This window comes from Tachyglossus aculeatus, chromosome 3, assembly GCF_015852505.1.
Source record: "Tachyglossus aculeatus isolate mTacAcu1 chromosome 3, mTacAcu1.pri, whole genome shotgun sequence".
NCBI classification, from domain to species: domain Eukaryota; kingdom Metazoa; phylum Chordata; class Mammalia; order Monotremata; family Tachyglossidae; genus Tachyglossus; species Tachyglossus aculeatus.
The window spans coordinates 39573252-39600043 of NC_052068.1; the positions used below are offsets into that span (position 1 = coordinate 39573252).

The 26792-nt window shown below is 44.1% G+C and overlaps 1 protein-coding gene across 4 annotated transcripts in view; it reads left to right on the forward strand.

The window, feature by feature from the left end:
* SGMS1 (sphingomyelin synthase 1) overlaps positions 1 to 26792 on the forward strand; it is a 326914-nt gene that overhangs the window by 174983 nt on the left and 125139 nt on the right. For 2 of the 4 annotated variants that reach the window (XM_038743560.1, XM_038743559.1), the window contains exons 1-2: positions 3062 to 3083; positions 26279 to 26387. The gene's annotated coding sequence lies outside the window, so the exon portion shown is untranslated. Of the gene's footprint in view, positions 1 to 3011; positions 3084 to 3721; positions 3746 to 26278; positions 26388 to 26792 lie in introns of those variants that run through there. The other 2 variants (XM_038743562.1, XM_038743561.1) reach the window with 2 other exon arrangements.

Here is a 26792-nt window from a genome sequence, read left to right on the forward strand (position 1 = left end):
AGATTGGAATACTGAACATGACAAAGGACTTACTGAGGATAAAATCCTCTGTGTGTGTGTGTGTGTGTGTGTGTATACAGACACATATCTGCACACCTTGGGTTTATCTTCACTAGTGGAGTTCACAAGGCCAAATGCATGTGAAGCCCCTCGCCTCAGCCCCACAGCACTTACATACATAGTGGACGGGAAATGTGTCTGCCAACTATGTTTTATTGTACTTTTCCAAGCACTTAGTGGAGTGCTCTGCACAGAGTAAGTGCCCAGTAAATACCATTGATGATGATAATGAACCATAGATTATACTAATGTCTGTCTCCCCTCTAGGCTGTAAACTTGGTGTGGTCAGGGAATGTGTCCATCAAGTTTGCTGTATTATCCTCTCCCAAGCACTTTGACCAGAGCTTTGCACATATGTGCACAATAAATACCAGTGGTTGATGTCTCTAGTTCACTAAAACATAGTGTGGTTACTCAATAGATACTACTAATACTGCTACTAGATAATAGCAAGTAAACCTCATTCTGACCTCTCCTCTGACCTTCTGCCTGTGAATTTGATGTTTGGGAAATTCTCCTTGGCTTAATTCTTCAGGCTCATGCCACCAGTTGTTTTCTGGAACTGAAATAACTTCTCAGGACAAATGGAACTACAAGCCTGCTTGGTTTCTTTACTTAAGTCATTCTACTTATGATACATAGCAAATGACTGGGATTTTTTCCAAGATGGTTTAAGACTGTATATAAAGAATGATGCTCAGATAATCTAGCACTCCTGCCAACTGCCCTTTTCCCAGAATTGAAAGGAACCACCTTTCAACTGGCTTGGAAACTGGGAATTCTGGCTAATCCAGGTGAAGCAGAATGGATACTCCAGAAAAATTTGACTGAGCTTTATATTTCAGCTTTTAAAAGAAAATCATGAATATTCCTTTTTTTGTGAAGATTGCAGTATAAGCAGGGTTTGAAAATCCAACCATAATGTTCTCTTTAATAGGCAGTGATATAATGATTAGAGAGCTATTCTAGTGTACATCCAGAAAATTGTGTAGCTGAATCATGCAGTCATCTGAATAATCCTGATAACCATCATCATGGTCTTGGTCCCGCACTAAATTCAGCATATCTGGTTATCCCAAGATAGGCTTTCCTTTATATTTCTTCTTTACCTAGAAGTGATTTGATGGAGAGGAATGGTGATGTGTGGCAAACTACATATTGTGCTGAGAGGAGTACAAATAAAGCTTTGCTCATTGGGCAATTCAGTGAGGTCATCTTGAGACTACCACAGTTTTCAGGCAGAAATCCTGGCTTGCAGTTACTTTTTTGTTAGGAAAAGGCTCAAGATCTAATTTGTACTGGGAGAGTAGATAGGAAATAGAAAATCCATTCATAACAATGGTGGCAATTATTAAGCACTTGCTATGTACCGAATTCCGTGCCAAGCGTAGTGATAGCTCTAGGAAAAAATCAGATCGGACATAGTCCCTGCCTCACACGGTCCGAGAGGGTGAACAGATATTTTATCTTCATTTTACGGAGAAGGCACAGAGAAGTTAAATGACTTGCTCAAGGTCCCACAGCTGGCAAATGGTGGATTTGGGGCCAGAACCCAAATCTCCTGACTGTCAGTCTTGTGTTCTTTCCTCCAAGCCATGCTAGCTCCCATCCAAGACCTTGCTCATTGCCAAGTGAAATAGTCAGGATGCTAGAGAGTCTCAAAGTAGTTCGTTCATTCAGTTGTATTTATTGAGCGCTTACTGTGTACAGAGCACTGAACTAAGTCATTGCTAGCCTCAAAGATTCAGATCAATCAATCAGTCATATGTATTGAGTTCTTTCGGTGGGCAGAGCGCAATACTAAGCGCTTGGAAGAGTACGGTGTAACAGAGTTGGTAAACTCAGATAGCCCCAGTCCCCTTCCTCTTCCCCAGGTCCTAACTCTGAAACCTGGGCCCTGAGTTCCCCAATATGTGGTGCCTTTAGGAACCCAGATCTGGACGTACCTTGTCAGAATTATGGATGAATTTGCAGTAAGAGGAGAAGAGGGAGAAGAGAGAGGGTTGACTGACTTAGTGGCCCTCTAGACTGTGAGCCCGTTGTTGGGTAGGGACCGTCTCTATACGTTGCCAACTTGTACTTCCCAAGTACTTACTACAGTGCTCTGCACACAGTAAGCGCTCAATAAATACGGTTGAATGAATGAATGAATGAAAAATTGTGCTATGGGAGTCACGTTGGAGTGGAAATAGAGATGCTTCTGCTTCTAAGTCATGGTTCTATACAAGCAGGAGGTCCTAGGCTCTCCCACTGGCACTGAAATGCTGACACTGGTCCCAGCATTCTCTTCCCTTACGTCCTGGAGCAGCTATCCTACTTTCTCTTATGCTGCATGGCCTAGTGGCAAGAGCACAGGCTGGGAGTCAGAGGTTGTGGGTTCTAATCCTGCCTCCGCCTCTTGTCTGCCCTGTGACCCTGGGACCCTTGTCTGCCCTGTGACCGGTATATATGTATATATGTTTGTACATATTTATTACTCTATTTATTTTACTTGTACATATCTATTCTATTTATTTTATTTTGTTAGTATGTTTGGTTTTGTTCTCTGTCTCCCCCTTTTAGACTGTGAGCCCACTGTTGGGTAGGGACTGTCTCTATATGTTGCCAATTTGTACTTCCCAAGCGCTTAGTACAGTGCTCTGCACATAGTAAGCGCTCAATAAATACGATTGATGATGATGAAAGCCACTTAACTTCTCAATGCTTCAGTTACCTCATCTGTAAAATGGGGATTGACTGTGAGCCCCAAGTGGGAAAGGGACTGATTACCTTGTATCTTACCCAGTGCTTAGAACACTACACATAGTAAGTGCTTAACAAATACCGTAATTATTATTATTATTGTTGTTACTGCTAAGAAAAACTCCAGTTTCTTCGTGAGGGGTTCAGAGTGAAAGTACTGGATGTGTTTTTTGAAGGGCAGGTTGACTAATGGGTCTTTTCTTTCGCAGTTGACCAAAGCACCACAGTAGAATCTGAGGGACTGGTTGCCTGTGGGAAGAAAAGATGGCAATGATTAACCGGTAAGTAACTTGTTTCTTTTCCTTCTGAACGAAAACTTCCAAGATTAAGCAGTAGAAAGTAGGAAAACCCTTTTTTGCAAATCCGCATACATGTTGAAATTGGTGAGAAATGTGCCATTCCTTCTTGTGTGTTTATCTCAGTAGGGTGTGCTGCTGTAATTATAACTTATCAGCTCAGTGGGTTTTGCCGAAATATTTAATTGAAAGAGTTCCTTTCAAAGAGGATTTGTTTTTTAAGGTCAGACTTTTAATTAAAGTTTTAATGGACCTCTCAGCTTCCAATGTTCTTGGGCGCAGTAGAGTTTACAGTGTTCCTCATCTTTGGCTCAACTTGTTTGGGTTCAGTTGACTTGCTTAAAAAGACCGTGCGTCACTAGCGACTTGGCTCTCAGGCTCAGAAATAGGAGTGATTGATTGTATTTCCATTAGGATCTGCAGAAATGGTTGTCTTGTCTGATGCTGTCGAGTGGTCTCCGACCCGTAGCGACTCCATGGACACATCTCTCCCAGAACGTCCCGCCTCCGTCTGCAGTCGTTCTGGTAGTGTATCCCTAACGTTTTCTGGGTCAAAATACGGAAGTGGTTTACCATTGCCTTCTTCCGCGCAGTCAACTCGAGTCTCCGCCCTCGACTCTCTCCCGTGCCATCGCTGCCCAGCACAGGTGAGTTTTGACTTGGAGTAGGTTGCCTGCCACTCACTAGCCACTGCCCAAGCCAGGAATGGATTGGGTATGCCTCCGTTCGACTCTCCCTCTCGTAGCCGAGACTGGTAGAGGACTGGAAACTCTCCAGCTGCGATCTTGAGAGGAGGCAGAAATGGTTACCCGCCCTCAAAACACGTCTCTGGCATTTTATCAGCCATTAGGCAGAAGGCCCAGGGAGGATCATTCTGTATTTCCTCTTTTGAAAAGCAATCTGAGCTCAAGTGCCCTTATCCTCCTCTCCAGTACTGGTGGCAGTACTTTGTTTTGATTGATAAAAGCGAGGCGTGGTTTTGGAATCAATATTTAATTTTCCAGCAGAGCTCTCATTTTTACCCAGGAGCCGGTCGGTGTATGTGCTCAAGGGAAATAGACCGATATGTTTGGGTTGAAGGCGATCTCTAAGGAATAGCAGTAGTGGTACTTTTATTTATTATGTACGTACAATACTGAGTGCCAGGAAGGAGTACCCAGGTGGGAATTAGAATCTTACTGTCCTTTTTTGGTACCTGAGTTACAGGAGTTACAGTCTTCTAGACCATGAGCCCACTGTTGGGTAGGGACCGTCTCTATATGGTGCCTACTTGTACTTCCCAAGCGCTTAGTACAGTGCTCTGCACACAGTAACCGCTCAATAAATACAATTGAATGAATGAATGAATGAAGGAGTGACTGCACTCCAGAAGGGACCTCTGCACCCAGATGAATGTGCCAACTTGTACTTCCCAAGCGCTTAGTACAGTGCTCTGCACACGGTAAGCGCTCAATAAATACGACTGAATGAATGAATGTCTAAATTGGCAGATGTGGTAGCAGTAACGTTTGTCACCCCGACCACTGAAAATGAAGTTCTTGGAGAGATGAGCAATTTGGACTTTGTAAGATAAACTCTCTAAAGGCCTGGTCTGTGTCCCTCAAAGTAAAACCCATTAATAGGCAGCAGGTTTATGGTGGAAGGAAGATAAACATAGGACCAACTGGGTTGCAGAAAATCTCCAGGGAGGTCTAGGAAAATGAAAAAAAAAAGAGACCCAAATGTGGAGAACTATGAGGAAGCTGGATGAACTTGTCCACAAATGTACAAGACTGTAAGCCCCATGTATACCCGGGACTGTGCCCTATCTGATAATATTCTGTCTACCCCAGTGCTTAGCATGGTGTTTGGTGCACTGTAAGCACTTAATAAATACCACAGTTATAATGATTGGAGATGGCTTCTGCGGTCTGCGTAAACAATTTCCCTGGATTTTTGAGGAGGGGTTAACAGGTACCCGAGTGGTTGTTGAACTTTTTTCCTGCCCATTTCATGTGAGGGTTCCAAGATCGGTGTAGATTGCCTGTGAATTATCACATTTTGTCGGTGTAGTTCTGTTTTAAGTCAAATAAGGTGTTTCAACCCAATTTTGAATCCCTGAGAAATGATGTAATTTGCAAGGGTAGACCAAAAGGTCACCCTCAGGGGGGGAATAGAAAACATTTCTCTCTAAATAGTTCTAGCATCAACCTATCTCACCCCTGATCCCTTGTCCACATCTGGTCTGGAAATACCCTGCACCCCTCCATCTCTGACAGACCAACCACCTCTCTCTTCAATTTCAAACTAAAAACACACCTCCTCCCAGAGGCCTTCACCGATTAGGCCTTCATTTCTCCCATTCACCCTCCCTTCTACGTTGCCCGTGTACTGGGATCCGTACCCCTTAAAAACCCGATATTCACCCCAGCCCTACAACACTTAAGTACAGATCCCTATATGCTCCCATTCCCTCAGAAGTAATTTATTTTAATGTCTGTCACCCCCTCTAGACTGTGAACTCCTTAGGAACAGAGAAGCAGCATGGCTCAGTGGAAAGAGCCCGGGATTTGGAGTCAGGTCATGGGTTTGAATCCCGGCTCCGCCACTTGTCAGCTGCGTGACTTTGGCTAAGTCGCTTAACTTCTCTGTGCCTCAGTTACCTCATCTGGAGAATGGGGATTAAGACTGTGAGCCCCATGTGGGACAACCTACTTGTCAGCTCTGTGACTTTGGGCAAGTCGCTTAACTTCTCTGTGCCTCAGTTACCTCATCTGTAAAATGGGCATTAAGACTGTGAGCCCCACGTGGAACAACCTGATCACCCTGCCACTTTTCCAAGTTCTTAGAACAGTGCTTTACATATAGTAAGCATTTAATAAATGCCATTAAAAAAATAAAATAAAAACGTGTCTACCAGCTCTACTGTATCATCCTTGTTCTCTCTCAAGCCTCCAGTACAGTCCTCAACAAACAGTTGATAATAAATAAAAGGCCTTATTTTGCCACTTTATAATAATTGTGGTATTTGTTAAGCCCTTACTATATGTCAAGCACTGTTCTAAGCACTGGAGTAGATACAAGGTAACCAGGTTAAGTACAGTCCCTGTTCCACATGGAGCTCACAGTCTCAATCCTCATTTTACAAATGAGGTAACTGAGGCACAGAGAAGTGAAGTGACTTGCCCAAGGTCACACAGCAGACAAGTGATTGAGCTGGGATTAGAGCCCACATCCCCTGACTCCCAAGCTCATGTTCTTGCCAAGCCACAGTATGTCAGTCTGTACATGGAATACTCCATGTTATTCTGGTCAGTGAGATATAGGAATGACATTAGAGAACTGGAAAAGGTGAAAGTGCAACCAAAATCTTCAGAGGGAATGGAGTAATTTCTATATGAAGATAAATGAAAAGATTAGGACTAAAAATTGAGAGGGGACATGAAGGGTGCGGATGGGGCATGCACTAAATTAATTTTCACCAAATCCCACTCTGGCAAGATGAAGGGGCACCTACAGAACCTTGGAAGTGGTATTTATATCCAAAAAAATATTTATTTCCCTAGCAGGATTCCCTAGGAAGTTACTCAGGTTAATAATAATAATAATAATAATAATGGCATTTATTAAGCACTTACTATGTGCAAAGCACTGTTCTAAGCACTAGGGAGGTTACAAAGTGATCAAGTTGTCCCACGTGGAGCTCACAGTCTTAATCCCTATTTTACAGATGAGGGAACTCAGGCCCAGAGGAGTTAAGTGACTCGCCCAAAGTCACACAGCTGACAAGTGGCGGAGCCGGGATTTGAACCCATGACCTCTGACTCCAAAGCCCATGCTGTTTCCACTGAGCCAAGGATGAAATTCTAAGTCAGTTCAAGAAGAGTTAGAGGCATTCATGGGTGACGCCGTGTCAACAGTAGGCTTGCCGGAAGGAAAGTTAGAGAAGGTAAATGGAATATCCTTTTCTCTGTGGATAAGTATCAATCAATCAATCAATCATATTTATTGAGCGCTTACTGTGTGCAAAGCACTGTACTAAGCGCTTGGGAAGTACAAGTTGGCAACATATAGAGACGGTCCCTACCCAACAGTGGGCTCACAGTCTAAAAGTATGCAGGAGGAAAACCATTATGTGGTTTCTTCAAGCATCCTGTTGGAATTATTAGAGACAGAAGACTGTCTACTGACCTTTCTTAGGTTCTTATGTACTTTTATTTTAGAAATTCCATCCATGGCATTAGAACCAGGGGCTCTGAACAGTGTTGTCAAATGGGATTGCCCGTGCTGCTGGAGATGATTTAAAGCAGATGCATCTTTTTTTTTTCTTTTTTAAAAAAAGTTTCTCAACTCTGAGCTGCCTGGACCAGGGACTCCATGGTGGTGTGGAGGCTGGGTTGCCTCCTCCCCGTAGTGTTTGCCAGGGAGCGAAGTCGGCACCGAGGAGCGGCACCATCCTGAGGCTCCGGTGCAGGGGCTGGAATGCAGTGTGCCAGGCGGGAGGCCTGTGCCCGGCGGCTGGGCAGCCACCCGCAGCGCTGCCCGCTCCTGCGGAGTAGAAAGCCAGTCTACTGGCTATATCTATATGAAGATAAATGAAAAGATTAGGACTAAAAATTGAGAGGGGACATGAAGGGTGCAGATGGGGCATGCGCTAAATTAATTTTCACCAAATCCCACTCTGGCAAGATGAAGGGGGCACCTACGGAAGCTTGGAAGTGATATTTGGGGGCCTCTCTAATGTGGCGTTGGGGAAAAAATGGCCCTCCGCTCTTTCTGCTGGCAGTACCCTGGCCTGGCCTGGGGATCCGAGAGGTGCCCCTTCTTTACACGTTCTGTAAAGTGAGTTGGGGGTCACCTCAGCTCTTCGTGAGCGGGGACTGTGTCTGTTAATAATAATAATAATGATGATGATGATGATGGTATTTTTTACGTGCTTACTATGTGACAAGCGCTGTTCTGAGCGCTGAGTAGATTCAAGGTAATTAGGTTGGGCACGGTTCCTGTCCTACATGGGGCTCGCAATCTTCACCCCCATTTTACAGATGAGGTAACTGAGGAACAGAGAAGTTAAGTGACTTGTCCAAGGTCACACAGCAGATAAGTAGAAGGGTCAGGATTAGCACCCCGGTCCGCCTGACTCCTAGGCCTGTTCTTTATCCACCAGGCCATGCTGCTTCTGTTGTATTGTTATATTGTATTCACCTAAGCGCTTAATACAGTGCTCTGCACACAGTAAGCACTCAATAAATTCAATTGACTGACTGACAAATGCCTTGCTTTTGGCTTTCTCCACACTACAGAATGGCCAGGCATTTAAAGGCGCCTTGACTATACCCCTTGACCATGGTGTTTTTTACGTGCTTACTATGTGACAAGCACTGTTCTGAGCGCTGAGTAGATTCAAGGTAATTAGGTTGGACACGGTTCCTGTCCTACATGGGGCTCGCAATCTTCACCCCCATTTTACAGAGGATGTAACTGAGGAACAGAGAAGTTAAGTGACTTGTCCAAGGTCACACAGCAGATAAGTGGCGGGGTCAGGATTAGAACCCCGGTCCGCCTGACTCCTAGGCCTGTTCGTTATCCACCAGGCCATGCTGCTTCTGTTGTATTGTTATATTGTATTCACCTAAGCGCTTAATACAGTGCTCTGCACACAGTAAGCACTCAATAAATTCAATTGACTGACTGACAAATGCCTTGCTTTTGGCTTTCTCCATACTACAGAATGGCCAGGCATTTAAAGGCGCCTTGACCATGCCCCTTGACCATGGTATTTTTTACATGCTTACTATGTGACAAGCACTGTTCTGAGCGCTGAGTGGATTCAAGGTAATTAGGTTGGGCACGGTTCCTGTCCTACATGGGGCTCGCAATCTTCACCCCCATTTTACAGATGAGGTAACTGAGGAACAGAGAAGTTAAGTGACTTGTCCAAGGTCACACAGCAGATAAGTGGCGGGGTCAGGATTAGAACCTCGGTCCGCCTGACTCCTAGGCCTGTGCTTTATCCACCAGGCCATGCTGCTTCTGTTGTATTGTTATATTGTATTCACCTAAGTGCTTAATACAGTGCTCTGCACATAGTAAGCACTCAATAAATTCAATTGACTGACTGACAGATGCCTTGTTTTTGGCTTGCTCCACACTACGGAATGGCCAGGCATTTAAAGGCGCCTTGACCATGCCCCTTTTCCAGGAAATGTCATTTTTCTTTCTCCCTTTATTAGTCCTCATCATTTTAGTTAGAAAAGTTACTGCCTCTCTCACCAACTGCCTGCCTCACTTTCCCTTAACTCTGTTAAAGCTAAACGGCTTGAAACAGGGACACAACTGTACGTAATCTGACTCAAGGGGGGAAAAGCCTTGGGTGTGGAATAAGTGATTAGTCTGTGGATTCTGTGAATTTTGATGGGTCTGCTTTTCTTTTCCAATTTGGTCCTCTGCACTTGGCAGACGATCGAAGTTGATGTGACAATCTCATTCTCCAGCATTCTCAGTGAAGAAGGTTTGTCCTTTTTTAAATCCCATGATAGAAAAAAGCAGAGCAGGCAGGGAAGGAGGGAGCAGGGATGGGAACTATAACTCTCCTGGGGGATAATCAGGAGCCGGCAGAAACCATGGTATACAAAAGTACTGTATTCATAAAACTGACATATTTGGAAGATGGACTCGGGTACAATTTCTAGAACTTGGACATTTTTGATCCAGTGACTTCGGGATGGCAGCTTCTTTAATTAGGTGTCAGAAAGTGCCAAGGAACCTGAAGTGTACTGAGAATATTTTAGATTTGATTTTATATTTTATATTACCAGAATAATTATAATTATGTTGCCAATTTGTACTTCCCAAGCGCTTAGTACAGTGCTGTGCACACAGTTAAGTGCTCAATAAATACGATTGATGATTGATGATAATTCACTTCGCTGGCTTTCTCATTTGGTTCTTGAATAAGAAATGTAAACCCTCTGTGCCTCAACTTCCCCGGCTGTAAAATGGGTAGGTAACATGTTTTTGCTATCTCTTACCAGTAGCTAAAACTACAGTGAAGTGTGATTTCATCCTCGGCTTTGATTTCTATTGAATGTTCCCCAAGCACCCAATGCTGTTTTACCCAGGGGCAGATAAAAAATGCTGTTGATGATGATGATGACTTCCTCTCAGTGTGTGGAAAAAACATTTAAGCTTTATCATTCCATCTCAGGCCACGTAGGTTTCCTTTCCAAGTAGGCGGGATTGAGTGAGACATGAAGTTCATTGTTGCAAATTGGCTTCCCTCTTTTCTTGGTGCAACGCTTAATTTATTAGAATAATTCATCTACTTTCTCCATTTGAAAGTCTGGGCATTCGGTGATTGTGCTGACTCATTTTGCAACCATTAAACATTCATTGTTCATATTTTCTGAATGTGTATGTATCGGATTGAAGTCACTTGCAAGCATTAATCATTCCCCTTTCAAAGATAGTGGATGACTGAGTTTGGGATCAGTCGGTCATATTTATTGAGCACTTACTGTGTGCAGAGCATGGTACTAAGTGCTTGGGGGAGTACAATATAATCCCTGCTCATAAGAGCTTACAGTCTAGGATCAGGGTAGAATTAGGTATGTCCCACTTTAGGATAGTCCTCATGGAAAACTTTGAATACAGAGCAGTTTGGTTCTTCCCTTCCCGTGATGCAGTTTAATGTGTTCCAATGTTTTGCTCTGAGAGCACTCATGCCAAGTGGAAAAAGTCTCCTAGTCTTTCCATCTCTGCCCAGATAGGAACTCTGGCTAAGAAGATTGGCCACTTCCCCTCCTGAAACCGTATTCCAGGTATATAGGAGTTATGAGGTAGTCTTACGACCTCACAGTCTGTCCATTTGTAGAAGCTTGTTGGTTTTAAAAAGAGAAAAAAAGTTTGCCAGATTATTTTCTGGCCTGCTGCAGCTGGGATAAGCCAAAACTCAGTTAATCGAGATCTTGTACTTAAAATCGTTGCCAGGGGTTTTGAGACCCAAGACAGGAGGTGAGTGTTGAGGAATCTCTGGGTCCCAAGCATTTCCGAGACAACTTGGCATAGTAAAATGTTCTCGTCGGTAGTTCCGATACTAGAAATTCCGGAATATATAGTGCCTTAGAACTGGTGGTATGAAAACTGCATTTCTTTAACTGGATTCCCCGCCAGGGGAATAATAGTCAATATTACGTGACTTTAAAATGAAGCACTAATTTCACGTCGAAAGGGGTTTCAAAACTTCTTGTGTTCTAGCCCAAGTCTTTTTTGTTATGGCATTTCAATGTTTACTATGTTCCAGGCACCCTGCTAAGGGCTGGAATAGGTATAAGCTAATCAGGTTGGACATATTATCTGTCCCTCATAAGGCTCACAATCTTAATACCCATTTTATAGGTGAGGTAACTGAGGCCCAGAGAAGTTAAGTGATTTGCCCAAGGTCACACGGCAGACAGGTGGCGAAAAGAGATTAGAACCCAGGTCCCTCTGACACCCATGCCCTGCTCTATCCACTGGGCCATGCTGCTTCTCAATTCGTTTTATTGTATTCTTTTTTAGCTGTTAACTCTGAGCTCCCTCCTGACTGTGACGGCTAAATGGATGGGATTGAAAGAGCTCAATCTAGGTGGGATAAGGTTTAATTGTTGATAGGGCAAGTATTGCTTCTGTGGCCATAAGCAGGCCGCTTGACTTCTTGGTGCCTCAGTTTTCTCATCTCCTTCCCCCTTAGACTGCCAGTCCCATGTGGAACAGGGACTGTGACCCATGTTGTATCTACCTCAGCAACCTCCATGCTTAACACAGTGCTTGGCCCATAGTAAGCACTTAAAAAATGCCATCATTGGGTTTTGTTTTTTTAAGGGATTTGTTAAGTGTTTACTTTGTACTAGGCACTCTATGAGGCACTGAAGTAGACACAAGATAATTGGGTTGGGCATAGTCCCTGTCAATCATTCAGTAATATTTGTTGAATGCTTACTGTGTGCCGAGCACTGTACTAAGCACTTGGAAAGTACAAATCAGCAATAAAGAGAGCCAATCCTCGCCCTAAATGAGCTCACAGTCCAGGGAGTGGGGGGAGACAGACATCAATACAAGTAAATAGGCATCAATATAAATAAATAAAACTATAGATATATACATATATACATAAGTGTTGTGGGGCAGGGAGAGGGGAACGGGAAAGGGGAGCAAGTCAGGGTGATGCGGAAGGGAGTGGGAGATGAGGAAAAGTGGGGCTTAGTCTGGGAAGGGCTCTTGGAGGGAGGTGTACCTTCAGTAGGGCTTTGAAGGGGTTGGGAGGGAGGGCGTTCCATCATCATCATCAATCGTATTTATTGAGCGCTTACTATGTGCAGAGCACTGTACTAAGCGCTTGGGAAGTACAAGTTGGCAACATATAGAGACAGTCCCTACCTAACAGTGGGCTCACAGTCTGAAAGACTGTTCCAGGCCAGAGGTAGGATGTGGGCCAGGGGTCAGCAGCCAGACAGGCAAGATCAAGGCACAGTTAGAAGGTTAGCACCAGAGGAGCGGAGTGTGCAGTCTGGGATGTAGAGGGAGAGAAGGGAGTTGAGGTATGAGGGGACAAGATAATGGAGAGCTTTAAAACCAATAGTGAGGAGTTTTTGCTTAATAAGGAGGTGGATAGGCAACCGCTGGAGATTTTGAGGAGGGAGAGTGACATGCCCTGAACATTTCTGTAGAAAGATAATCCGGATAGCAGAGTGAAATATGGATTGGAGTGGGGAGAGGCAGGAGGTTGGGAGATCAGCAAGGAGGCTGGTGCAGTAATCTAGGCGGGATAGGAGGAGTGACTGTACTAACGTGGTAGTGGTTTGTGGGGAGAGGAAAGGGCAGATCTTGGAGATGATGTGAAGGTGAGACCGACAGGTTTTGGAGATGGATTGGATATGGAGGTTGAATCCCCCCCCATCTAACCTCCTTCCCTTCCCCACAGCACCTGTATATATGTATATATGTTTGTACATATTTATTACTCTATTTATTTATTTATTTTACTTGTACATATCTATTCTATTTATTTTATTTTGTTAATATGTTTGGTTTTGTTCTCTGTCTCCCCCTTCTAGACTGTGAGCCCACTGTTGGGTAGGGACTGTCTCTATATGTTGCCAACTTGGACTTCCCAAGCACTTAGTACAGTGCTCTGCACACAGTAAGCGCTCAATAAATACGATTGATTGATTGATTGATTGAGAGCGGAATCGAGGATGACACCAAGGTTACGGGCTTGTGAGACGGAAGCATGGCTGTTCCATCAACAGTGATATGAAAGTTCAGGAGAGGACAGGGTTTTGGGAAAGAAGATAAGCAACGTGGCTCAGTGGAAAGAGCCCGGGCTTTGGAGTCGAGGTCATGGGTTCAAATCCCGGCTCTGCCAATTGTCAGCTGCGTGACTTTGGGCAACTCACTTAACTTCTCTGTGCCTCAGTTACCTCATCTGTAAAATGGGGATTAAGATGGTGAGCTCCCCATGGGACAACCTGATCATGTTGTAACATCCCCAGCACTTAGAATAATGCTTTGCACATAGTAAGTGCTTAACAAATGCCATTATTATTATTATTACTATTATTATTATTATTATTATTATTATTATTATTATTATACGGAGCTCTGTTTTGGACATGTTGAGTTTGAGGTGATGGGAGGCCATCCAAGTAGCGATGTCCTGAAGGCAGGAGGAGATGTGAGCCTGGAGAGAGGGAGAGAGAACAGGGGAGGAGATGTAGATTTGATTATCATCTGCATAGAGATGGTAGTTGAAGCCATGGGAGTGAATGAGTTCTCCAAGGGAGTGAATGTAGTTGGCTGTCAGTCTTAATCCCCATTTTACAAACGAGGTAACTGAGGCACAGAGAAGTTTAGTGATATGCCCAAGGTCACACATCAGGTAAGTGGAGGAGGCGGGATTAGAACCCACTTCCTCTGAATTCCAGAACCATGCTTTTTTCAGTAGACCACAATGCTTCTAATTATCGTCTTCTGTAATGTAATTCGATAATAATGATGGCATTTATTAAGTGCTTACTATGTGCAAAGCACTGTTCTAAGCGCTGGGGAGGTTATAAGGTGATCAGGTTGTCTCACGGGGGGCTCACAGTCTTAATCCCCATTTTACAGATGAGGTACTGAGGCCCAGAGAAGTTAAGTGACTTACCCAAAGTCACACAGCTGACAATTGGCGGAGCAGGGGTTTGAACCCATGACCTCTGACTCCAAAGCCCGTGCTCTTTCCACTGAGCCACGCTTCAGTGTGCCTACTGAAGTTAACACGCTGAGATGTTCAAACAGTCAACCAAGAGTATTTATTGAGGACTTACTGTGTGCAGAGCACTGTATTAAGAGCTTGGGCAAATACAGTACAACAATAAACAGACACATTCCCTGCCCACAATGAGGGGGGTAGAGACAGACATTAATATAAAAGAAAAATTACAGATAAGTGCAGTGGGGCTGGAAGAGGGGAGGAAAAGAGGGAGCAGAGGGAGTGGGAAAAGAGGAAAGGGGGGCGCTTAGTCAGGGAAGGCCTCCTGGAGGAGATGTGCCTTCAATAAGGCTTTGAAGTGGGAAAGAGAAACTATCTGTTGGATTTGAGGAGGGAGGACATTCCAGGCCAGAGGAAGGATGTGGGTGAGGAGTCAGCAGTGAGAAGACTGTGAGCCCACTGTTGGGTAGGGACTGTCTCTATATGTTGCCAACTTGTACTTCCCAAGCACTTAGTACAGTGCTCTGCACAAGTAAGCGCTCAATAAATACGATTGATGATGATAGGCGAGGTTGAGGCATTCATTCGATTGTATTGAGTGCTTACTGTGTGCAGAGCACTGTACTAAGCACTTGGAAAGTACAATTCGGCAGCAGGTAGAGATAATCCCTACCCAACAACGGGCTCACAGTCTAGAAGAGGCACAGTGAGAAGGTTAGCATTATTCAGTCATTCATTCAATCATATTTATTGAGCGCTTACTGTGTGCAGAGCACTGTACTAAGCGCTTAGTACATAGGAGGAATGAAGTGTGCGGGCTGGGATGTAGTAGGAGAGTAGTGAGGTGAGGTAGGAGGGGGTAAGGTGATGGAGTGCTTTAAAGCCAATGGAGAGGAGTTGGAGTTTTTTGAGGAGTGGGATGACCTGTCTTGAACATCTTTGTAGAAAAATGATCCGGGCAGCAGAGTGAAGTATGGCCTGGAGTGGGGAGAGACGGGAGCCTGGGAGGTCAGCAGGGAAACTGATGCAGTGATCCAGGTGGGTTAGGATGAATAATTGGATTAACATGGTAGCAGTTTGGATGGAGAGGAAAGGGCAGATTTGAACGATGTTGTGAAGGTGGGACCGATTTAGTGATGGATTGAGTATGTGGGTTGAATGAGAGAGAGGAGTCACGGATAATAATAATAATAATGGCATTTATTAAGCGCTTACTATGTGCAAAGCACTGTTCTAAGCTCTGGGGAGGTTACATGGTTACAAGGTGATCAGGTTGTCCCACGTGGGGCTCACAGTCTTAATCCCCATTTTACAGATGAGGGAACTGAGGCACAGAGAAGTTAAGTGACTTGCCCAAAGTCACACAGCTGACAAGTGGCGGAGCCGGGATTTGAACCCATGACCTCTGACTCCAAAGCCTGTGCTCTTTTCCACTGAGCCACGCTGCTTCTCCATCATAATAATAATGATGGCATTTGTTAAGTGCTTATTAGGTGCAAAGCACCGTTCTAAGGGCTGTGGAGGATACAAGGTGATCAGGTTGCCCCACTTGGGGGCCACAGTCTTCATCCCCATTTTCCTGATGAGGGAACTGAGGCCCAGAGATGTGAAGTGACTTGCCCAAAGTCGCACAGCTGACAAGTGGCAAAGTCAGGATTAGAACCCACGACCTCTGACTCCCAAGCCCGGGCTCTTTCCACTTAGCCACGCTGCTTCTCTGCCAACGCTAGGAGCTTGTAAAGATGGTGGAGCCATCTATAGCAATGGGAAAGTCAGGGGGAGGACAGGGGTTGGGTGGGAAGATAAGGAGCTCTGTTTTGGACGCGTTAAGTTTGAGGTGATGGGAGGGCATCCAAATAGAGATATTGGAAGGCAAGAGGAAATGCAAGACTGCAGAGAGGAGGGAGCAAGATCAGGGCTGGAGATAGAGATCTGCAACACATCATTGCAGCTTATCACTCAGTTCAGGGGGAAAAAAGAGAGCTGCCAGTTGTATTCATCATGCCAACTGGTTTCAATTGCTGCAATATTTATTCCTGATGTGTCAGCAGTTAAAGCATCTTTTCCTGCTAGATCTGCCCTCTGGTGATGATCATTCCTTGGGACTGATATGGGTTTGCTCACTAAACTAGGAAAGAAAAGAGGAATGTGGCAATAAAATAGACCAGAGAGGCAAGTTTCTTCAAGGGTCTAATACTGCCCAAAGCATCTTCAGGTGACTATTTACTTTGTCTTTCGATCAATCAATCAATCGTATTTGCCGAGCACTTCTCGTGTGCAAAGCACTGTGCCAAGACACAGTCCCTGCCCACAAGGATTCTACAGTGTACAGGGGGAGACAGACGTTAAAATAGATTAGGGATAAGGGGAAAAAAATGCCCCTGGAGCAGGACACCAACAATAAAGCCATTTCTCCTATAAGGCCAGAGTTGCATCCTTGTGAAACTTCACATTAAAGAAAACTTAGCTCACACCCACTCCGATAGCGCGCTCTTTTATAATGCGGCCTGCGGAGCATAATCAGGCGCGCTTTGTCTAAAGAAAATGCCCTAATGATGATATTTGGTAAGCGCTTACTATGTTGGCCCTGCTGAGAGCTCACCTCCTCTAGGAGGCCTTCCCAGACTGAGCCCCTTCTTTCCTCTCCCCCTCGTCCCCCTCTCCATCCCCCCGTCTTACCTCCTTCCCTTCCCCACAGCACCTGTATATATGTATATATGGTTGTACATATTTATTACTCTATTTATTTATTTGTTTATTTATTTTACTTGTACATTTCTATCCTACTTATTTTATTTTGTTGGTATGTTTGGTTCTGTTCTCTGTCTCCCCCTTTTAGACTGTGAGCCCACTGTTGGGTAGGGACTGTCTCTATGTGATGCCAATTTGTACTTCCCAAGCGCTTAGTACAGTGCTCTGCACATAGTAAGCGCTCAATAAATACGATTGATTGATTGATTGATTGATTGTCAAGCACTGTTCTAGGCAGTGGGGTAGGTACAAGCTAATCAGGTTGGACACAGCCCCTGTCCCACTTAGGGCTCACAGTCTTAATCCCCATTTTACAGGTAAGATAACTGAGGCACAGAGAAATTGTGACTCGTCCAACATAGGAGGCAAGTGGAGGAGCCAGGATTAGAACCAAGGTCTTTCCGACTCTCAGGCCTGTGCCCTATTCACTAGGCCAGGCTGCTTTTCTAATTCCCTAACAGTGTTTGATGAAATCTCTGTGTTGTGGCAGAACTGAGAATAGTTGGAATGTCTCAACTGCATTTGTAACAGGATCTTTCTCTTAAGTAAGGGCTTTATTTGTTCGCCGTTGCAATCTGCTTTGTAAAAGGGCATATGCAGCAAAAATGCACGAAGATTAAGAAAGGATTAAGGAGAGTTTGTAAAGTACTTTGAGCGCTTCTGGATAGAGTTGCAGGGTGAGGTGTGTTAGTTATTTTGTTTACAACTCCCATATACCAAAAGCAAGCTTTTGGCCCTGTGGATATATATATTTTTTTCATTTTGATAAGTACACTACTTTAAAAAAGCCAGTCAGCGGATTTTTGAAATGTAAATGCCTCCATTGATAAAGCAGGGTTTCAGTTTTTCGAAAAAAAATCTTTGTTTAAATCTCGTTTAAATTCCTCATGTTGTTGGGGAGGGAGGCTCTTTTGCTGTAATAGGGTACTGTTTGTCCTACCTTGAGATGGGCTGTTACAGATTTCTAAACAAAAAATCATTAAGTGCTTAACAAAGGCCACATTTATTGTCAAAGAATTAATGAAATATAGTTTCTTTGGTATTTTGGCTTTAAACTTTAAAAATCTCAGTTGCTGCACAGATAATGTTAGTGGTACACCATTACCGAAGTGTTTAATCGCTTCTTTGATTGTTTCTCCTTTAGGACTTCTTCAGGCCGTGAGAATCTATAGCCATCATCATCATCATCATCAATCGTATTTATTGAGCGCTTACTATGTGCAGAGCATAAAAGGGGGAGACAGAGAACAAAACCAAACATACTAACAAAATAAAATAAATAGAATAGATATGTACAAGTAAAATAAATAAATAAATAAATAGAGTAATAAATATGTACAAACATATATACATATAAACAGGTGCTGTGGGGAAGGAAAGGAGGTAAGATGGGGGGGATTGGGGGGGGGAAGAGGGGGAGAGGAAGGAAGGGAAAGAGGAAGCCATGATTTGGAATCAGTTTTTTGTGTGAAAGACCTCGCTTAAAACCCTGGAAACTGTAAGTCACCACCCGCCTGTACCTTTCCCAAAAAGAGACACTTGTTCTCTTGCGGGGGAGACCAATGTAGCATAGCTGATAGAGCATGGACTTGGGAGTCGGAATCAATCAAGCAATCGTATTTATTGAGCGCTTACTGTGTGCAGAGCACTGTACTAAGCACTTGGGAAGTACAAGTTGGCAACACATAGAGACGGTCCCTACCCAACAGTGGGCTCACAGTCTAGAAGAAGGACCTGAGTTCTAGTCCCGGCTTCGCCACTTGTCTGTTGTGTGACCTTGGGCAAATCTCTTAATTTCTCTGTGCCTCACTTACCTCATGTGGGGCATAGACTGTGTACAACCTGATTAAGCTTGAATTAACCCCAGTGTTTAGTGCAGTGCTCGACACATAGTAGCACTTAACAAATACTATAAGGAAAAAAAAAGGCCACACAACAAGCAGTAGCAGAGCCTTCGGGGCCCCGGTGAAACTTTTCCCACTTTTTTAGCTGTGAAAAAAGAGCCAAAGCTGCTGTAGCATTTCTCTGCCTTTTTCTGTTGCACTTTGATGTAGCTAATTGGTCTTTTAAGAACATTACCAATCTCATCCTCTTCGTTCCTCCTCTTTGACCTCTCCCCCTCCATTTTTTTTATGTCCCCCATCCCCCACATCCAGGATTATTGTGGTCTTCTGCCGAGTTAGAAGGAAAAAGGTGGTAATAATAATCATCATCATCATCATCATCATCATCAGTCGTATTTATTGAGCGCTTACTATGTGCAGAGCACTGTACTAAGCGCTTGGGAAGTACAAATTGGCAACATATAGAGACAGTCCCTACCCAACAGTGGGCTCACAGTCTAATAATGGCATTTATTAAGTGCTTACTATGTGCAAAGCACTGTTCTAAGCGCTGGATGGTAATGGTGGTGGTTGATTTGGGTGTTTATGTGAATGTGTTTGTGTGTCTGTTTTAGTATTTAATTGTCTCGAGTCTTGAAGGATTTGAAACGTGCCAGGTTCAGGTGTTGTTTTGGGGGGGCAAGATCTGAACTTCCATGTGTTCTCCACTAATGCAAAACAGGTGTGTGGCACGTGTAAAAATAATTGAAGGTGGTTTCATGGTTATTTGAGGCATTCCTGCATTTCCTCATCAGTGGTTTTTATTGAATGCCCACTGTGTGCATAGTATTTATTAAATTAAATTCGAAGCAGCGTGGCTCAGTGGAAAGAGCCTGGGCTTTGGAGTCAGAGGTCAGGGGTTCAAATCCCAGCTCCGCCAACTGTCAGCTGTGTGAGTTTGGGCAAGTCACTTCACTTCTCTGTGCCTCAGTTCCCTCATCTGTAAAATGGGGATTAAGACTGTGAGCCCCCCGTGGGACAACCTGATCACCTTGTAACCTCCCCAGTGCTGAGAACAGTGCTTTGCACATAGTAAGCCCTTAATAAATGCCATCATAAAAAATTCTTGGGAGAATACAATTGGTAGACAGCACCCCTGTCCTCAAGAAGCTTACAATCTAGTTTGGGGGGAGACCAGCTTTAAAATAAATTAGAGGTAGGGCGAGGAACAGATTATAAGCAAAATAGAATTAGGTAGGAGGTCGAAGGGTTCTAGCGGGAGAGTCCCCAGTGCACCCACCCAGGAATGAAGGGGCCCTGGGACTGGCACAGCCCCCACCACCATCACACTCGTCAATCAATCAATCAATCAATCAATCGTATTTATTGAGCGCTTACTGTGTGCAAAGCACTGTACTAAGCGCTTGGGAAGTACAAGTTGGCAACATATAGAGACAGTCCCTACCCAACAGTGGGCTCACAGTTTAAACCCAGGGTATCCTTGGAAGTGGCCGGTAAGGTGGTCGACTTTCCAATTGATATGGGGGCAACATTTTCGGCCCTTTTATCCCATTCGGGCCCCACCTCTGTCTCCCACACCCCAGTAGTGTGGGAGACTTGTACTTCCCAAGCGGTTAGTACAGTGCTCTGCACACAGTAAGCGCTCAAGCTATAATTCTATTTGTTCTGACGATTTTGACACTGTTTGCATGTTTTGTTTTGTTGTCTGTCTCCCCCTTCTAGACTGTCAGCCTGTGGTTGGGTAGGGACCGTCTCTATATGTTGCCGACTTGTACTTCCCAAGCGCTTAGTACAGTGCCCTGTACACAGTAAGCGCTCAATAAGTACGAATGAATGAATGAATGAATAGGAGTACAGACCTAAGTGCACAGGAGAGGCAGAGGGGAGGCGAATAGTGTGGAAAGATTAGAGATGAGGGAAGGCTTCTTGGAGGAAATGTGATTTTAGTAGAGATTTAAAGGTGGGGAGAGTGCTGGTCTGTCGGGTATGAACGGTGCAGGATGCCCAGGACAGAGGGCTTAGTACAGTGCTCTGCACACAGTAAGCGCTCAGTAAATACTATTGAATGAATGAATAAATGAGGGAGGATATAAGGCCGGTGAGAGAGATCAATCAATCAATCAATCGTATTGAGTGCTTACTGTGTGCAGAGCACTGTACTAAGCGCTTGGGAAGTACAAGTTGGCAACATATAGAGACAGTCCCTACCCAACAGCGGGCTCACAGTCTAGAAGGGGGAGACAGAGAACAAAACCAAACATACTAACAAAATAAAATAAATAGAATAGATATGTACAAGTAAAATCAATCAATAAATAGAGTAATAAATATGTACAAACATACATATATACAGGTGCTGTGGGGAAGGGAAGTAGGTAAGATGGGGGGATTGAGAGGGGGACGATGGGGAGAGGAAGGAAGGGGCTCAGTGTGGGAAGGCCTCCTGGAGGAGGTGAGCTCTCAGCAGGGCCTTGAAGGGAGGAAGAGAGCTAGCTGGGCGGAGGGGCAGAGGGAGGCCATTCCAGGCCCGGGGGATGACGTGGGCCGGGATAAGATGAGATGAAGGTACATTACCTTGAGAAGCAGCGTGGCTTAGTGGAAAGAACCTGGGCTTGGGAGTCAGAGGTTGTGGGTTCTAATCCCGGCCCCACCACGTATCAGCTGTTTGACTTTGGGCAGATCACTTCACTTCTCCGTGCCCCAGTTCCCTCATCTGTAAAGTGGGGATTAAGTCTGATCCTCACGTGGGACAACCTGGTTACCTTGCATCTACCCCAGCATCTAGAACAGTGCTTGGCACACGGTAAGCGCTTAACAAATACTATCATTACCTAGGTTGGTGTTAGAAGAGTGAAGTGTGTGGGTGGGTTGTAATACGATCGGTGAGGTAAGCCAGGTTGGCAGAGAGCTGACTGAATGCCTTAAAGACTATGGTAAGGAATCCCTGTAGGATGCAGAGATGGATTGGCAGGATGCCCCCTAAGCACTCAAGTGTTCACCTCCAACCCCCACCCTCTTGTAACACTTGCTTACTCATTTTTTTAACTCTGTTCCAGCCCTCCATGTGCAATTTTACTGTTGGTCTTCCCTGCTAGGTTATAAATTCCTAGAGGGCAGGAATTGCATTCGTTCAACCGTATTTATTGAGCGCTTCCTGTGTGCAGAGCCCTGTCCTAAGCGCTTGGGAAGTACAAGTTGGCAACATATAAAGACAGTCCCTACCCAACAACGGGATCATCTGTGGATGCCCAGGGGAAAGATCACGGGACTGAAAACCAGGAGCCCTGGGCCCTAATGGCGCTTAGAACAGTGCTTTGCACATAGTAAGCGCTTAACAAATGCCATCATTATTTACAGGTCCCTGAACTTCAGTGCCTCGATTTCCTCATCCTTAAAATGGAGACTTTAAGGAGAAAATTCCTGTTCTCCCTCCCCCTTAAACTGCTAGCCCCATGCTCGGAGGGGACTGTGTTCAACCTGTGTTCCCTTCCCCACAGCACCTGTATATATGTTTGTACATAGTTATTACTCTATTTATTTATATTACTTGTACATATCTATTCTATTTATTTTATTTTGTTAATATGTTTGGTTTTGTTCTCTGTCTCCCCCTTCTAGACTGTGAGCCCACTGTTGGGTAGGGACTGTCCCTATATGTTGCCATCTTGTACTTCCCAAGCGCTTAGTACAGTGCTCTGCACACAGTAAGCACTCAAAAAATATGATTGATTGATTGATTGACTCTACCTCAATAATAATAATATTGTATTTCAATGAATCGTATTTACTGAATGCTTACTGTGTGCCAGGTACTGTACTAAGTGCTGGGGTGGATACAAGTAAATTGGGTGCAGATTGGGTTGGACACAGTCCTTTGTCCCACGTGGGGCTCACAGTCTTAATCCCTATTTTGCAGATGAGGTAACTGAGGCACAGAGAAGTTAAGTGCTTTGCCCAATGTCACACAGCAGCCAAGTAGTGAAGCTGGGATTAGAGCCCATGCTCTGTCAACTACACCACACTGCTTACTACAGTGCTTGGCACCTAAGGAGAAGCAGCGTGGCTCAGTGGAAAGAGCCCGGGCTTTGGAGTCAGAGGTCACAGGTTCAAATCCCAGCTCCGCCAATTGTCAGCTGTGTGACTTTGGGCAAGTCACTTCACTTCTCTGGGCCTCAGTTACCTCATCTGGAAAATGGGGATGAAGACTGTGAGCCCCAAGTGGGACAACCCGCTGACCTTGTATCTACCCTAGTGCTTAGAACAACACTTGGCACAGAGTAAGCACTTAACAAATACCATCATTCTCAGCGCTTGGAAATGTGCTTGGCACGTAGTAAGCGCTTAACAAATACCATCATTATTATTTACCCCAGTATTTATAATAATAATGTTGGTATTTGTTAAGCGCTTACTATGTGCCAAGCACCGTTCTAAGCGCTGGGGAGGTTACAAGGTTATCAGGTTGTCCCACGGGGGGGCTCACAATTTTAATCCCCATTTTACAGATGAGGCAACTGAGGCACAGAGAAGTTAAGTGACTTGCCCAAAGTCACACAGCTGATAGTTGGCAGAGCTGGGATTTGAACCCATGACCTTTGACTCCAAAGCCCGGGCTCTTTCCACTGAGCCACAGCAGCTTCTCGAGTTCTTGGCACATAGTAAGCGCTTAACAAATGCCATCATTATTATTATTATTTACCCCAGCATTTAGAATAGTTTGGCACATAGTAAGCGCTTAACAAATACCATCATCATTGTTATTATTTACCCCAGCATTTAGAATAGTGCTTGGCACATAGTAAGCGCTTAACAAATACCATCATCATTATTATTATTTAGACCACGCTTGGCACATAGTAAGCACTTAACAAATACCATTATTAGTATTATTATTTACCCCAGCATTTAGAATAGTGCTTAGCACATAGCATTTAACAAATACTATCATTATTATTTACCCCAGTATTTAGAACAGTGTTTGGCACATAGTAAGCGCTTAACAAATACCATCATTATATTATTTACCCCAGCATTTAGAATAGTGCTTGGCACATAGTAAGCCTTAACAAATACCATCATCATTATTATTATTTACCCCCAGCATTTGGAATAGTGTTTGGCACATAGTAAGTACTTAACAAATACCATCATTATTATTATTATTTACCCCAGTGCTCAGAACAGTGCTTGGGACATAGTAAGCGCTTAACAAATACCATCATTATTATTTACCCCAGCATTTAGAACAGTGCTTGGCACATAGTAAACGCTTAACAAATACCATCATTATTATTTACCCCATCATTTAGAATAGTGCTTGGCACATAGTAAACGCTTAACAAATACCATCATTATTATTATTATTTACCCCCAGCATTTGGAATAGTGTTTGGCACATAGTAAGTGCTTAACAAATGCCATCATTATTATTCTTATTTCACCCAGTATTTAGAACAGTGCTTGGCACATAGTAAGCACTTAACAAATACCATCATTATTATTTACCCCAGTATTTAGAACAGTGTTTGGCACATAGTAAGCGCTTAACAAATACCGTCATCATTATTGTGTACCCCAGTGTTTGGCACATAGTAAGCGCTTAACAAATAGCATCATGATTATTGTTTACCCCAGTGTTTGGCACATAGTAAGCGCTTAACAAATACCATCATCATTATTGTTTACCCCAGTGTTTGGCACATAGGAAGCGCTTAACAAATACCATTGTCATTATTATTTACCCTAGTGTTTCGCACATAGTAAGCGCTTAACAAATACCATCATCATTATTGTTTACCCCAGTGTTTGGCACATAGTAAGCGCTTAACAAATACCATCATCATTATTATTTACCCCAGTGCTTGGCACATAGTAAGCGCTTAACAAATACCATCATCATTATTATTTACCCCAGTGCTTGGCACATAGTAAGGGCTTAACAAATACCATCATCATTATTGTTTACCCCAGTGTTTGGCACATAGTAAGCGCTTAACAAATACCATCATCATTATTGTTTACCCCAGTGTTTGGCACATAGTAAGCGCTTAACAAATACCATCATCATTATTATTTACCCCAGTGCTTGGCACATAGTAAGGGCTTAACAAATACCATCATCATTATTGTTTACCCCAGTGCTTGGCACATAGTAAGGGCTTAACAAATACCATCATCATTATTGTTTACCCCAGTGTTTGGCACATAGTAAGCGCTTAACAAATGCCATTATCATTATTGTTTACCCCAGTGTTTGGCACATAGTAAGCGCTTAACAAATACCATCATCATTATTATTTACCCCAGTGTTTGGCACATAGTAAGCGCTTAACAAATACCATCATCATTATTGTTTACCCCAGTGTTTGGCACATAGTAAGCGCTTAACAAATACCATCATCATTATTGTTTACCCCAGTGTTTGGCACATAGTAAGTGCTTAACAAATACCATCATCATTATTATTTACCCCAGTGTTTGGCACATAGTAAGCGCTTAACAAATACCATCATCATTATTGTTTACCCCAGTGTTTGGCACATAGTAAGCGCTTAACAAATACCATCATCATTATTATTTACCCCAGTGCTTGGCACATAGTAAGGGCTTAACAAATACCATCATCATTATTGTTTACCCCAGTGTTTGGCACATAGTAAGCGCTTAACAAATACCATCATCATTATTGTTTACCCCAGTGTTTGGCACATAGGAAGCGCTTAACAAATACCATTGTCATTATTATTTACCCCAGTGTTTGGCACATAGTAAGCGCTTAACAAATACCATATCATTATTATTTACCCCAGTGTTTGGCACATAGTAAGTGCTTAACAAATACCATCATCATTATTGTTTACCCCAGTGTTTGGCACATAGTAAGCGCTTAACAAATACCATCATCATTATTGTTTACCCCAGTGTTTGGCATATAATAAGGGCTTAACAAATACCATCATCATCATTATTTACCCCAGTGTTTGGCACATAGTAAGCGCTTTAACAAATACCATCATCATTACTGTTTACCCCAGTGTTTGGCACATAGTAAGCGCTTAACAGATACCATCAGCATTACTGTTTACCCCAGTGTTTGGCACATAGTAAGCGCTTAACAGATACCATCAGCATTACTGTTTACCCCAGTGTTTGGCACATAGTAAGGGCTTAACAAGTACCATCATTATTATTATTATTTTTCAATGGACAGTGGGCCGGGCCCCGCCCAGGAGCATCATGCTGCGCTATAGGCTGGGCTCCCCTGTTCCCTGGCCTCTGTGCCAGTCGCTGTGAAGGGGAAACACCAAAAATCCGAGCTTTCTCCAGCTGGGCTGGATTTCCCAGGACCTTCTTCCTCCTTTTTCTGTTTTTAGGGGGGAGGTAAGGGCAGCTGACGTCATTCGTACACAACCAGCCCACAAAACACAAGCTCCAGGAGGAGGAGAGAGGAGGACAGGCTGCAGCCGGAGCCTTGAGCTGGGGGTAAGGACAGATTTTCCTTCATCTTCCCCCCCACCCCTGCCCGAATGTAGGTCGAAGAGGGGATTCGGAGGGGGTGGGGGGGGATCCCGCAGGATTTTCCCTTTGGGATCATTTCCAGCTGGAGTTTGGCAAGCAAATGGAAGGCTGGCCGGGCTCTCGTTTCCACTGGGAGTGTCGGAAAGTTTCCCGGAGACTTAATGATAATGGTGGGTTTTTGTTAGGCGCTCCCCACGTGCCGAGCACTGTACTAAGCGCTGGGGGAGACACAAGGTGATCAGGTTGCCCCCCCCGTGGGGCGCCCAGTCTTCATCCCCATTTCACAGAGGGAGGCCCGGAGAAGTCAAGCGACTTGCCCGAAGTCACCCAGCTGACAAGGGGCAGAGGCGGGATTAAAAAGCGGGGCTC